Consider the following 15,745-nt stretch of genomic DNA (forward strand, 5'->3'; position numbering starts at 1 on the left):
GTATTTGGTGGTCCAAGATGAGAATGATCTGGTTTAAAATGGGTCTTTGATGGGTTTAAATGGTTTAAACCTGTGGTTCTTTGGTTTAAATTAGACATTGAGTAAAATGCAGTGGTTTAACATGAATGTTTGATGGTCTGTTACTGGTATTTGATGTACCAAGGTGGAATTTCCGAAGTCTAAGTTTGGTGTCTGACTATCTGAACTGGGAAAAACAGTAGTTCTGTGGTCTAAACTCAGCATTTGATGGTCTAAGATGAGAATCTTATGGTTGGTCTTTGATGGTCTAATACAAGTGTCAATGCTTTAAACCCACAGTTCTTTGGTTTATGTTTGACATTTAATAGAATGCAATGGTCTGACTGGTCTAAAGTTGAAGTTCCACTGTATAAACTGGATTTTCTGTGTTCTTAACAAACCAGTTTGGGGCATTTGATGCCCTAACTGGGTTTTAGTGGTCATACTTGGAGTTCTTCGGTCTAAAATAGGCTTATGATGGTCTAATTTGGGAATGTGATGGTTTAAGATGGGTGTTCAGTGACCTAAGGTTGGTGTTTGATGGGGTTTACTGGTGCACACTGGGCCTGCGATGGTTGAACATTGAGCTTTTGATTGTTGAGTCAATTTAGAGCAAATATACAATTGTCTAAATTCAGTTGTCACATTCTGGTCATTTTATGGTCTAAGATCGATGTTTATCATTCTAAGCTGAGCACTGGATGGTCTAGTCCTGGGTTTTGTGGTCTAAACTGGGAGTTTTTGGTCTAAGACTGGTGTTTGATGGTCTAAAGCTGATTTGTGATTGTCTCAGGTGGACATTTGATGATTGGACGTTAACTGGTCTAACCTGGGTTTTGATCATCTGGTCTTTTACTGGTATAAAATGCTCATTTGAAAATCTAAACTGGTCTTTGATGCTCATGAGATTTCAGAGTGAGGGGGAGCGTATCTGCTGTACGCCTGAAATGAACTCAGTAACCCTCTTTGACTTGAACATGTGTGTGTGTGTGTGTTGTGAGAGAATCATGGATCGCTGTGTTCCCTTCGTCCCCATTGAAGTTGTCATCTCTGGACCAATCAGAGCTCTTCAGTGTGAAACACAGCAGTGGAGGGGTGTTGATGAGTCACAGTGTGTACGATCAGGACAACTGAAGATGATGATGACGATGATGATAATGATTGTTTCATCATATCACGGGGAGAGAAATTGCGAGGGACAGTTATTACCACGGTGATGAGACAGGAAGTCAGGCGGTGTCGGCTGAATCAACCGCGTGTTGATTGTGTACACGGGCAGGAAAACTGACGTCAAACAAGCTTCATTTAGTGAGCTCCTATTGCAGTGTGTGTCACAGGGTTCATGTCCAATCATCTGCCTGTGTCCTTCCCTCTTTCATTTATCCATCCTTTCATTTATTCTTCATCTGTCTGCTGATTGAACTCATTCGCCTTTGTTCTCTGAAGTCTTTTCATTTCCTGTGTCCACTGCTGCTCCTCTTCACCTTTAACTCTCTACTACTGTTTATTATAGGTCTTCAATTGTTTTACTGTTGTTATTATTATTACTGTATTAATGACTGTTATCATCCCCTGTCTTGCTGAGGACAGGAGGATTTTGAGCACAGAGACAAACATGATATAATGTGGTGTCTGTATCAGAGAGAAACCCGAGGACGACTCAACATTGTCGTCAGTACGAGCTTTTGACTTCAAAATGACGGTTCCTATTTACAATTCAAGACGAGACAAACAAGTTCGGTGAAGAATCAAGAAAATGTGGTAACACTTTATAATGCAGCCTGCCATTTGCATTGTAAGGAACTAATAAAATACTAATTGATTCCAGCTGATACTTAAAGGTAGGTACAATGGAAGAAAACAAGGCTGTGGAGGACGAGGGAGTAGCGACTGCTCGGGCTGCTGGGTAAATCCAGGGTAGAGCACCGGGAACAAGACTCAAGTTCCAGGGAAAGCATGTTGTGACAGTGAATCATGGGCTGTATGAGAAAGAGCTACTGGAACGTAAAGCGAACTTAAAGACACCAGGTTTAACTCTTACATCAACCTCTTCATTAGAAATACTGAAGTATGAGAACTGATGGTTGATTGATAATCACAAATTGCAACCCCACCCCGAAACATGCAACATGTAATCTGAACACTGCTTGGGTCAGAGGGTCAAGGGTCAAAGGTCACAGTCACAAGTTCATGGTAATATCACAGTTACCTGAGAGTGTTTATGAGAGAAAATTATTTGAGGAGAAAACTTGTACAAAAGAAATACTGATTCTGTTCAATGCAACACACACACACACACACACACACACACACACACACACACACACACACACACTGTAGGACGAGCCAAAAAAAAGATTGTAAATTTCACCTGAATTTCTGACAAAGACTCACAGAAAACCTTGACCCCACAAACCCCAAGAGCCTTATATATGGATTAGCAGGCTGTAGCCAGTGTGTGTGTGTGTGTGTGTTTTGGGCAGATGTTTTATGGCTCTGCATTGCTGACATTTAAAAGGACAAAGACACTGAAAAACGTCTGCGGGACGGAGAGATGAGGAATGAGGGAGGAAGAAGGAGAGGAGGAGGAGCAGAGGAAGGAGGGAGAGGGAAACCTTCCCACCATAAATCAAAACTGCAGGTGGCTGAACAACGGAAAACCCACCAATGAATAGGAAAACTGAAACTGAAGAGATTACATGGAAAATAAATGGTCAAAAAACATAGGGAGTAATTGGGAACTGAAAGGATGTGGGACCTAAAATGATGATAGGAACTGAAGTGATGTGGGAACTAAAATGATGGCGGGAATTAAAGTGATGGAGAGAACTAAAGTGATGGTGGAAACTGAAGTGATGGAGAGAACTAAAGTGATGGTGGAAACTGAAGTGATGGTGGGAACTGAAGTGATGGTGGAAACTGAAGTGATGGTGGGAACTAAAGTGATGGCGGGAACTAAAATGATGGTGGGAACTAAAGTGATGGTGGGAACTGAAGTGATGTTGGGAACTAAAATGATGGTGGGAACTAAAATGATGGTGGGAACTAAAGTGATGGAGGGAACTAAAATGATGGTGGGAACTAAAATGATGGTGGGAACTGAAGTGGTGTTGGGAACTGAAGTGATGTTGGGAACTAAAATGATGGTGGGAACTAAAATGATGGTGGGAACTAAAGTGATGGTGGGAACTAAAATGATGGTAGGACCTAAAGTGATGGTGGGAACTAAAATGATGTTGGGAACTAAAATGATGGTGGGAAGTGAAGTGATGGAGGGAACTAAAATGATGGTGGGAACTGAAGTGATAGTGGGTTATTTATTGTGATGAGTGGGCGGGACAATCCCTGTGATGTGTGTGCTCTTTATTCTGTTGTTTGTCTTCACAACACTGAACAATAAACAAACTTAGAAGAATCTCTGTGCTGCAGAGTTTTAACACGTCAGTGATGACAACCAAAACTCAGTCAGACACAAAACCAGAAGAAGAAACAGACGACATGTGTCGTCAGGTTATTCTATGATTTGTGTAACGCTCTTTACCGTAACCAACGCTCTGTTGAGACTGAGAATGGTTCTCATGGGTTTCTTAGTGACACACAAACACACACACACACACACACACACGCTGAAGCAACATGTTAACCAGGTTGTCTTCTGGTCTTTGACCTACGTCTTAAATGTGTGTGTGTGTGTGTGTGTGTGTGTGTGTGTGTGTGTGTGTGTGTGTGTGTGTGTGTGTGTGTGTTCATAGCAGGTGTGTGTGTGTCTCTGACAGTAAAATGACACTTCCTGCTTCCTGCCTGGTAACACATCACCTGAGACTGTGATGAGTAAAGCAGACACACACACACACACACACACACACACACACACAGGAAGTATTGATTAAGTCCAGTTGAACAGGTTCAGCTGTTACCATCTGGTTCTTTTAATTTTCTTTAATTCTTTACTGATATCAAAGCAAGTTGTTGTTTTTCACTGAACAAGGTGAGAAGCATCATATTTATCAAATTACCTTTTAACTTGAATGAAACTTACAAGTTTGTTTCTGTCAGAAATATTCTGAATCACATCAGCAGACATCAGACATTTTAATCTTACATCAAACAATCGTTTGGTTTCTTGCCCGTTTTGTCAAAATAACTTGTGTCTAAATGTGTTTTTTTTCTGTCAGAGAACAGGCAGGATGAGTGAAACACTCACCCGACCCTGATGGCTGTTTGCATCACGAGTGAACTCTGCACGCGTCAAAAACATCTGTCATCAAACAGTCAACTGTTTTAAAGTCTGGTTTCACACACACACACACACACACACACACGGTGGAGGAGCACGGTGCTCTCAGGCAGGAGATGTCAGATACAATCAGTCTGATTGGCCACAACCCAACACTGGGTTTCCCATGAGGCCATGTGGCCGGCAGCGATCTCAGACACACAGGAAGTGCAGAGGGAAAGAGAGAGAATAAAGAGCTTAGAGGGGAGGGCAGGTAAAGAAGAGGGTAAGAGATTCAGGACTTTGTCGTCACATCAACACTGACAGCTGTGTGAGGAACATCTGTCTCAGTGTGCTGATTAAAAACAGAACCTAAAAGAGCCTTTGCAGTCATACACCTGCTGACGCTCAGCTGACGGTAATCAGCACCTGAACCTGAACACCTGAGTCACTTCTACATGAAAGTCATGACAACAATCTGATTGTTGGACCTGAATCATTTCTGTATCACTTTCAACGTGACACAGGTCTGAAGTGTAGAAGTGCACGTCACTGTAATGAGCTTATTATCCAATCATGGTTTAATAAAGTGAGAAAGGTAAAAGATAAGGCATCAAAATGCAAAGATACCAGGAGCTGCTACTTTAATCTTTGACAGTTTCTGTATTTTATAAACTTGTCATATGTTTTTTTCTGTTAAACATTAAACTCAACACAGTGAACTGGGAGAACTGAGGTGAAGCACTTGAGTGAAAGTACTCAGCTCAGAAACTGCGTCCAGCCTGCAGCCTCTTTCTTAAAGGAGCTATTTGTAAGTTCAGCAGTTGCAACATAGCTAACGTTAGCATCAACAGATGTTTACTTACCAGTCTTACCAAGAGCTTCAGCCATTGTTGCATTTACAGTACAAGAGGTTATAACATGTCCTCTGAGCAGCAGCAACTTATTGACTTCCACCTCTTTCTTTACTGACTCTGCTTCTTTCTCTCCACATTAAAATCAAAGGCTGTCCTCCTTCTCTCGCCCTCCCTCTGTTTCTCTGATGCAAAAGTCAGATTGTAAATGTAATAAATCATCTCTTCAGCTCGCACATGTCCAGGCTGGTCTGGGATCTGTTAACCTGCAGAGGAATGTGCAGAACAAGAGGAATGTGACTGTTCTGCAGGTTGAAGCTGACGTGTGACTTGGGTTGGGATTTTATTTTGTAGAGGACAAGTGAGTATGTTTGTCCAAATAGGTGCAGGAAAGCTTGATGTTCAGGTTGGGTTACCTTTCAGGTCAGGAATAGTTTAACAATTTGGAAACTAGACCCATCAACACGACATCGGTTTGACACTGATGTAGCTGCAGGCAGCAGCTGGTTAGCTTAGCTTAGCATAAAGACAGGATAAAAAGGATAATAAATTCAGACTCTCAGTGACTTATACTGGTATCTCTATGTTCACCTGGTGCCCTGATAAATTCAGCATAATTGATAATAATTTACACAGCACTAGTTCAGGACTGCAACAGAGTCATGTCAGCTGTTTCACCTTCACCCAACAATGTTAAACAGAAAGTCTTGCCCTATAGGCAGGCTTTTAATGTGAAAAAACACAGGAAGTGCTGAGTTTTGCCAACAGTAGCTTAAAATTGGATCGGGAGTGTGGCATTACCCTGTCACTGTACTGATGAATCATTACACTGAATTTACCATGTCTGGCCCTTCATTTGTTTGTGTTGGTCCCCAGGACTGTGTAGAGGCCCCGCCAGTGTTTATTTACCAGATTTTATATGAGAAATGTCGTTTGCCAAACAACCTCTGTCGTTACAGAGCGACGGCCTGTTTGTAGCCTGAGAGGCAAGACCCAGGGCAAAAACAGTCCGGCACTCACCGCTGCTCATGAAGCTCACTGTTGTGAACACACCATGACAACAGATCTCTTCTCATGTGGACCACAGCAGCCGGACAGGAAAACAATGTTCAGAGAGATTTCAATGCCCCCCCACTCCCACCCCCCACTCCCACCCCCAAAATGCTAATTACACCATTGAGCATGAGGATTCAGCACCTTAATTAAAGGGAGCTAATCTAATCTTTCCATCTTGTGTCTCGTGTTTGTTGCTTTCTGTGATGATGGTTTTCATGTGATCTCCATATTTTTAGGTGTTTTTTGCAGAGACCACATGCTCTGTCTGGCCATCTGTGCATGTGTGTGTGTGTGTGTGTGTGTGTCTGTCTGTTTTGGTGTATACAGTATACATGTGCATTGGTCAGATGGTCTGTCTAGACGTGTGTGTGTTCAGGGTGTGATGATTGGAGGGTCAGACATGGGCTTGGATATGTCGGGTGACATACTCTCTCTCTCTATGTCTGTCTCTATGTCTCTCTACCAAAGTAGCTCAGAGTGAGAGTGTCTCTCTCTCTCTCACACTCTGTCAGACAGACTGTTGAGATGCCCATCTTTACCTCAAGTACAGCCCGCACTGACACACACACACACACACACACACACACACACTGATGTCGACCCACCCACACATCACATCATCACGCACAAACACACAGACGGCCAGACAAACAGTATGACCTGGGAACACACACACGCACACACACACACACACAAACACACGCACACACACACACACACACACACACACACACACACACACACACACACACACACACACACACACGTGTGAGCCATGAGTAATTGTCTGAATCACCCTGAGAAAGTCAGAGAAAGTACTTGTGCTGTGTGCGTGTGTGTGTGTGTGTGTGTGTGTGTGTGCGTGTACGTGTGTGTGTGTGTGTGTGTGTGTGTTGTGATGTTTGTAACTCAGTGTTCCAGTTAAACTGCAGCAGATCAAACTTAAAGTGCAGATCAAACTCGTGGCTTTATTACTCAGTGACTCAGTGAGTGTTCATCGGTCAGCCCAGCTTTGGTGCAGAGTGAGACCTCTCAGCTACAAACTGCCAGATTTATGTGAAATTCATATTCATAGGCTGCTGGCAGAGGCAGCAAATGATCGGAGCGCACAACATGTGAGAGAGATAAAGGGAAAACAACACAGTGATTCATGCAAATTGCAGAGGAAACGGTTCGTGTCGACTGCACTCGCTGTTTTCACGTCTCCTCGGCAGAGGTGCACTCACACCTCTTTACACCCACAAAAAACCTTTTCTTCTCCCTGCTTATATTCTGATAAATACATCCATTTATATATGGCACAGATTTTCATGCACATCAAGGTGCATCCACCCGGCTAAAGGGTTAGGATGCTAACCATGAACTGCATCGTCTAAGATTTTAGTCTTCAACTTGGTTGCTTCTCTTTCTGAAAATGACTGAAAAGACTGAAAATGGCCAATAATACCTGTTTTTATCTCCCAGTCCTTTGGCTGCTCATAAATCAGTTTCTATTTTCCTCCAGCGGAGCACAGTGATGTTTACAGATACAGGGAATCAGAGCCGCAACAACCCCCTCCCCTCTGCATGGACATCCTCACCTTTCTGCACTCCTTCCTGACTGAAGACACATCAAATATCTGAAACATCACTCCCAGATATTTGTCATTAACTGACAAAGACACGCTGCAGTATTTTCCTGCAGATCTTTCACTGTGAACCTGGTTCCAAACATTTACACATGACGAACATCCTGCAACCAGAACAAACTCCCATCTTTTAAATGTCAGTGTTGTGTTTCAGCTCAGTTCAACAGCTAATGGCACAACTGTTAAAACCAAGGACCTGCAAACCTCAAGTTTTAGTGAAAAAAAAGTTGTTGTCAAGGTTGCTAGGCAACAGGAGCCATGCTTTACAATGTCATGATAAGGGTGAGCACAGCCAGTGATTATCTAATTTCTGGGGAATCAATAAAGTATTGATTCTGATTCTGATTCTGATTCTGATGCAAATAAAACTGTCCACTACTTTCTGTGTCACACCCAGGCTGATGTAGACCTGCAGGAGTTTTCTTCCTAAGGGGAATCCTGGTGATGCAACACACACACTGACACACACACGAGAGACTTGTTGCTACCTGTGGCTTTATTACAGCAGGTACAGACAGCCAGGTGTGTGTGTGTGTGTGTGTGTGTGTGTGTGGCATTACAGCAGGCCACACCTGTGTTATTTTCACCTATCAACCAGGATGAAAACACAGCAGCCTGCTGTCAGCGTCACATTCCATCCTCAGCTGTGACCTCGATGTTAAAGCTGCAGTCATCACTTTATCTGACCACTGGGGGGCAGAAGAGGGCAAGTTAAAAAAGTTTTTTTCCCACAGTGTAGGAACCAGTCAGTATTTTATTTTACCTTATTCCTACTCTGTAAATCACAGACTGTGTTTGTGTCACCTAATGAGTTTCAGTCCAATGTTCCTGCTCTTGTAGCTCTGTGTTTGGTCTCCACCAGCTGCTGTTTGTTGCTCAGCAGATGGAGGACGGAGGCTGATCCAGAAAAGTGAGCTAAAAGAGGCTAAAAGGCTCCACAGATACAGAGTTTCATTCTCCACATGATTCATATAATCCTAATTGAAAGATGGTTAATGAGTGATTCCTGGACCTACAGTCAGAATCTGAGCCACACAACAGTAATGCAAAGCAAATCCAGGCTACTGAGGCATCTGGAGGAAAGTGTTTGAACTTGACTAAAAAAACTGCACGAATCCTAAAACTGTAAACCCACCACCCACCTGGATGAGAGGAAAACGACGAGGAGAATAGAAACAGAAAAAACAGAGAACAACTGGAGCAAGGTTAGGGGCTGAAAACAGCATAACACTTGTTATATCTGTTGATTATTATTATTGTTATTCATCTTTTATCGACCTTTTCATCTTCATCTTTTCACATAATGATCCTGAAATTCAACTGAAAAAACTTTATTCTAATAATCATCAAAGAGTGGAGAAAAACAGTCTTCTGACTCTGGGATCTTTGTAAGGTTCCTATCTGCATGAGATCATTTGGGCCTTGTACAAGAACACCCACACACAGACACACAGACACACACACACAGACACACACACACAGACACACACACACACACACACACACACGGGTTCATTCCTGGAAGGATGTGTGTTGTTGTCCTGGTGTGTTTACTGCTCTAACAGTAGCCTGACTTCAGACCACAGAGGGTTTGGCGAGAGCAGACTCTGACTAACTGCTCACAGACAAACCAAAGTTAAAGGTGCATTCTCTCACTTTTTTTATCTAACAAATTATTTAATAAAAACAACCTCCATCTATCAGTGTCATCACTTCCTTGTTTCCAGGGTTTCTCAACAGGCTCTGTCTATTTACTGGACCTGCACACGCCCTGCCCCCTGAGTGGCAGTATATCTGCTGGACAGGTACAATAAGAAAAGGTCTGTGTGTATGTGTGTGTGTGTGTGTGTGTGTGTGTGTGTGTTTTCACTGTGACACAGTTAAAGCTGCAGACTTCAAGATTCACACTTTGTTCTGCAACTGAGGGAAAACATTGCTCATGAAAACCAGTGCGCGGTCGCTGTGGTGGGAGAACAACATTAAACAACACAATCGAATCAAATCAAATCGCAGCACAAAAATCCTGAAGAATTTCTACTCATTTTGCCACATTCCTGCGAAACTTCTTTTCTACAGAAGAATCTGATCAACAATGTCCACAGAGACTCACTGTGTCGTCTAGTTTATGCTGTAACTCATGAATATGTTCAACAAAATAAGAACAGGTGCTCCTTCAGAGGAGCTTTTAGCTGTGTTATGATGTTAGTGTGAGTTTCTCCTCAACAGCTGTTGGATGGATTGTGATGAAACGTAGTTCATGTTCCCTTCAGGATGAACTGTGTTAGCCCTGGTGATCCTCTGACTTCTCATCTAGCGCTACCATCAGGTCACATTTTAATTTAGCCAAATCTTTGGGTTGTGATCAGACACCTGCAGTTAATGATGTTCCCATCAGCCTCAGCTGGTGAGAGAGAGAGACCTGAGCCTGAGGGCAAAAGATTTACCAGTTGACCTTTGTTCAGACCCTCACCTGAGGTCATGACCTCTGGGTAGTGACTGAATGAACAAGGTCAAGGATACAATCAGCTGGAATGAGTTCCCTCCACAGGGTGTCTGAGCGAGGAGCCAGTTGAGGTGGTTCGGACGTCTGGTGCGGATCCTCCTGGGCACCTTCCATTGGAGGCTTCTGGGCACGTCCACCTGGTAGGAGACCCTGAGGTCGACCCAGAACAGGCTGCAGGGATTAATGGCCCGGGACCACCTCAGGACCTCCAGGAGGAGCTGGAAGAGGCTGCTGGAGAGAGGGGCCTGTTGCCACCGAGGCTGGACCTCAGATAAGTGGCTGAAAAATGGATGGATAATGTATGGATGGATGGTTGTTGATGTCACCACAGCGAGACACCGTCTGCATATTTGTTATACCAGATGCCCAGGAATCGAACCACCAACCCAGGGATCAGCACCCAGCCTGCTGTACCACCTGAGCCCCTTGAAGACGGTGAACTTGGAAACACACCCTCTTCACTGTGCGGAGACACATGAGTTTGCGTGTGAAGACCTTATGTGAAAACATGCTGGAGAAGACTGAGGCCTACACATTTGCACTAAATGGTTTAATTTGCATGAGACTAACTGAAGTGTGTCGTCATTGTGTTTGAAATAAAAACCAGCTGATGAAAGTGAGCGTGTCTGTTTTTATAGTTACTGAAGTGTCCTTTGTGACTGTTTTATGCGGTAATTCTTTCATTTTCCAGCCTTTTCCACGATGCACACGTGTGTGTATATGTGATCTGTGTGTGTGTGTTCTGTATGTTCTGCATGTGCCTTAATTATGTGTATGTTCTGGGGTGTGTGCTGTCGTTTGCATGCAATATTTTGCCCGTGTGCCTGAGCTGTGTGTGTGTGTGTGTGTGTGTGTGTGTGTGTGTGTGTGTGTGTGTGATCCACAGCAGAGCGTGCAGTCGTTACCCACCGTGAGTCATCTCTGGTCAAAGCTAAAAAACAATCCAGTGCAGGAATTTCCAGATCAGCTGGGTTTGGTTGTTTCCCTCCCAGAATCTCTTTGTCTCGTCGGCTGAGAGAAAAGAAAAGAGACGAGCAGGAGACTAAACACTGAGCCGGGCTTTTGTTTTTCTGTGGAAAGTGAAGTTTGGCTTCAGCTCTTCTGTTGCTTCTCTCTGTGAGTGAAATTTAATGTGATCAGTTAGTGAGCCTCAGAGCTGCAGAGGGCTCCAAAACAGACAAACAAAAAAACAAACAAACCTGAAACTAGTTCAGATCTGGATTAGAGTCATGGTCGGGGTTCTTGTCTGAGGTCAGAGACTCAGCTTGCGTTGCAGCAGCTCTAAGTAAGAATCAAGTTCTTCGTGTCTGTCAGCTTGTTTCAAACTAGTGCAGTTTAGCATTAGAAACATGTTGCTAGGAAACAGGAGCTCATGACATCACCTGCAGGTTAACAGACCACAGACCTGCACCATGAGGCAGGACTTGTGTCAGAGGTCGTCTGGTAAGTTGCAGGGGTACCACTGAGTGAATTCAGCGGCAGCATCAGCAGCGTTGCCATGGTTACCTGCAGGTTAGTAAAGCAGAGGTTAAACTGCTGACATGAACTATGGCTGAGGTAAACACGTATGTGATGTTAACAGACAGCTGGCAGCCAATCAGAGACGAGCGCTGCGGCTGGTTACTGTGTGGTGACCGAGGTGTTGTGGATCAGAGCAGCAGCAGCGAAGACTAATTCAAGTTTAAACACAGCTGACAGAGGCTCTCAAACACAACATGGTCGCCAGTTTCAACACCACATATCTTCACAAACATCTCCACTAATCAGCAGGTTTCAACACTCAGAGTGTGTGTGTGTGTGTGTGTGTGTGTGTGTGTGTGTGTGTGTGTGTGTGTGTTAATCCCCTGTATTAAGTGTGTCTAGACTGCAGTGTCTCTGAGGTCCTCGCTCTGCAGGGTCTCCTCCCTCTCTCTTCCCACAGTCAAGTCTCCCTCTGGACCACAAATATGACACCTTCCTCCTCACTCCTCACTCCTCCTTTCCTCTGCTCCTCTGTTTTCCTCTGTCCTTCCTCCTCTTCATCTGAACCTCTGCTGCTTTTTTCCAAATGAACATCACACCAACAACACATTTTGACAAACTACACATGAAGTAATGTCACAATGATGTGACACTGGTACCAGTTTACTGACTAACCAGTTGGGGTTAGCGATCATTAACATTAGCAAACCAATAGAAACCTATAAGCACAGCTAATGTTTACCACCTGTCCAGAAGAAACAGAGCAACCGCTGCCTCTGTCTTTGTCTTTGGCTCTCTGAGGTCTCTGCACCAAAGTCGAACTGGCCATCAGGTCGATGGACCCGTCAAAACATCCATGCAGTTTTTACCACCTTTACGTTGCCTGATCTCATCACTTCTTTATCAGTTTTGTTCTTCTGAGCTTCTGACAATACGATTATGTTGTGGAACAGACGCCAGCATCGCCGCTACACGTTCCCTCCATGCACCCGCCTTGACGTCGCTGCCCCAGTAACTCTCCACCGCACCATCTCTCGCTCCCACCTTCCCCACTTACTCCACCTTTAAGGTCCAAACAGACATGAGCATAAATCAAACTGGACACATCTGGTAAAAATCAGCTGGGTAATCCTCGAAGGTGTCAGCTGACCTAGTGCTGTGACGTCATCCAACCTGATGATGTCATCAGACTGACTGCTGTTTTTATTAGATTAGATTTAAACTTGAGTTGCAGACGGGTGAAGTGAGGTGAGACGTCCCGTCTGACCCCTCAGCTCCACACACAAACTGCTGCAAATATGAAGAGAAGCTATTGCATGCAACACACACACACACACACACACACACACACACACACACACACACACACACACACACACAGTGATGGTCTCTGCAGAGCTTTATTTTGTTGTTTCCTGGTGGGAAAGTTTCCAGCTGCAGAAAGTCTCCAGCTCTTGTTGTTTGGGGGGATTCCTGCAGAGGACGGAAACAAAAACCCCAGTTTGTTTCCAGAGGGGATCTGCAGCCCAGTCAGAGCAGTTAGTGTGAGCATTTGTCAGACATTTGATAGTTGGGGGCTGAAGTGACTTTTTTCTATATTATCTGACTGTAATTAGACTTAGACCAAACTCCAAACTCAACTTCTAAACTCTAAAACTAAAAAGAACCATACGGTCATGAGACAATCTCATCTGGACAAAATTTGGCAGAAGTGACACATAATCACGTCACCCCACCTGTCAGCTTTTAGCTGCATTTAGAGAACTCATTGTCAGAGTTCAGAGCCCAGGTCGAGGTCAAAAGTCTAAGTTTAGAACTGAAAAGAAAAGAAAAGCAGACTGAAAAATACTGGTTTATTCCATCTGAGAGAGAAAACCAGAGCAGGATGGATCATCCTGTCACTGTGCAGACAGGTACAGCACAACACCAAACAGTCTGAACCACTGTAACTGGACCAAATGATAAAGGAATATCAAGCTACCAGCAGAGCTGCAGTTCCTCTAATGACCACTAGAGTCTGGCTCCAGCAGTGAGTCAGTCCCCAGAGACTCCCATGTTCACATGTCCAACTTTACAGCAGAAAGAAACATGTTTACAGCCTGGTACAGAAACTGTTCTGGTCTCTAGAGATCATTTCCTCCTTCATGACACCTGTACGGCTGAATTTATACAACTCACCTGTTTATGTTTTAATAAGGACTAAAGTGATGGAGAATTTAGGGCGTGGCCTCTTTGAGTGACAGGTGGGTGAGCGTATGACCCAAAGTCTGAGCTCCACCTCTTTGACCATTTTTGGATTAGCTGGGAGTTAGGGGTGGAGTCAGGCACTGCCAAGATGGTGACAGTGGAGCAGCTCACTCTGAGCTTCAGAAACCTGTGGGTGACATCACAGAGGCTCCGCCCATCTTTATTTACAGTGAACAACAAATGAGAGCTGGTGATCCACTCTCCTGTACATGTGGTGATGTGAACAAAAGCAGGGAGTGAGCAGCAGTCATGACCTTTGACCTTTAAAACAGTAAATAGTAATGGCTGCTGTTTGTCTCTGTGGGGCGGGACAGACGAGGGAGGGGTGGGGGGGGGGTGGGGGGTGGGGGGGGGGGGGTTGCTGTCCTCTGAGACCGACTATTATTATAAACAGAAGAAGAAGAGAGCGACTGCCAAAGTCCCACTCTGTGATCTCCAATCCATCTTCAGCTGAACACAAACAGATGGTTTCCACTTCAGAGAAGAGAACGCACACAGATAGATAGATAGATAGATAGATAGATAGATAGATAGATAGATAGATAGATAGATAGATAGATAGATAGATAGATAGATTTTAAAAAATGCTATAAATCAAAATAGAAAGAACGGAAGAATAGGACAGAAAAAAGGAGGAAGGAGGATGACAGAGAGGAGGAAAAATTCTGATGGACCAAAGCAACCACAAAAACAGAAGAATGATGAAAACAGAGATGGAAAGAAAGAACAGCAGAAAGAGAGAGCAGCGGAGGAAGAGAGACAGAAGAGTAATGAAGTGGACGGACAGAGAGCAGCAGTGAAAGTAAGAGATATGTAAACTACTCCAGTTGTATTTACATGACAGGTGCCCGGAGAGGACAAACAGAGCTTTGCTTTAATCCTTCACTTTATAAAGAGGACATGTGGACATCGTCAGTGTCCTGCAGGGAGCTCACACCTCCCCGAGTCACCTCAGCTCACAGGCCTTTAAACAGCTCATCTTCCTCTTTTGAGTCCTCTGCTTCCTCACAGGCAGCTGCAGTCTTCAGTTCTTCAGGTCTTCAGGTCTTCAGGTCTTCAGGTCCTCGGGTCTGCAGGTCCTCAGGTCTTCAGGTCCTCAGGTCCTCAGGTCCTCAGGTCTTCAGGTCCTTGGGTCTTCAGGTCCTCAGGTCTTCAGGTCCTCAGGTCCTCGGGTCTTCAGGTCCTCAGGTCCTCAGGTCCGGGGTTTGAGCTAGTGTGTCGTCTACTATTCAAGCAGATGTATCTGAGGCTCCTACAGAGAGTGGTGCATTATGGGCTGTGAGTAGCCTTGTTGTTGCTGAGTTGCAGGTGTTGTAAACGTGTCTGTAGCTGCTCAGTGAGTTTAGACACGAAACAGATCTGAGGTCAGTAGTTGATTGATTGCTTTGTGAAACGTGAGGATCTGCTACTTTTGCTTTAAATTATTTTTACGTTTGGAGAAAACAAACAGTTTCATTAACTGTGACGTCTCATTTTTACAAAATAAATAATTAATCATGAAAATAATCAGATGATCAAAGATGAATCAGAGATGATCATTAGTACTTTAACATTTACAACAGTAAAATATGGCTTATTTTTTTATTCATATTTACACAGGATCTTCTACATTTTACTTTTGGTACATAAAGTATCATCAGGCCAAAACACTGATGACTGAGTCTGAGGACAGAGACCTTCCTAAAAACAGGTCCTGACCAGTCACCAGTTATTACAGCTTCATGCTCAGGTCATCAGGATCAGTACTGAGCATCACTCACAT

The 15,745-nt window shown here is 44.1% G+C and overlaps 1 long non-coding RNA gene across 1 annotated transcript; it reads right to left on the minus strand.

The window, feature by feature from the left end:
* Positions 1–9,059: 9,059 nt before the first annotated feature.
* On the minus strand, positions 9,060–11,597 carry LOC139624909 (uncharacterized). The gene is made up of 3 exons (XR_011691774.1): positions 11,475–11,597; positions 11,185–11,389; positions 9,060–10,736 (listed from the first exon to the last, which is right to left on the minus strand). It is a non-coding gene; the product is annotated as an uncharacterized lncRNA (long non-coding RNA).
* Positions 11,598–15,745: the final 4,148 nt, after the last annotated feature.

Source organism: Trachinotus anak, unplaced genomic scaffold (assembly GCF_046630095.1).
Source record: "Trachinotus anak isolate AG129_WGS33_773 ecotype Australia unplaced genomic scaffold, CSIRO_AGI_Tana_v1 ptg000009l, whole genome shotgun sequence".
NCBI classification, from domain to species: domain Eukaryota; kingdom Metazoa; phylum Chordata; class Actinopteri; order Carangiformes; family Carangidae; genus Trachinotus; species Trachinotus anak.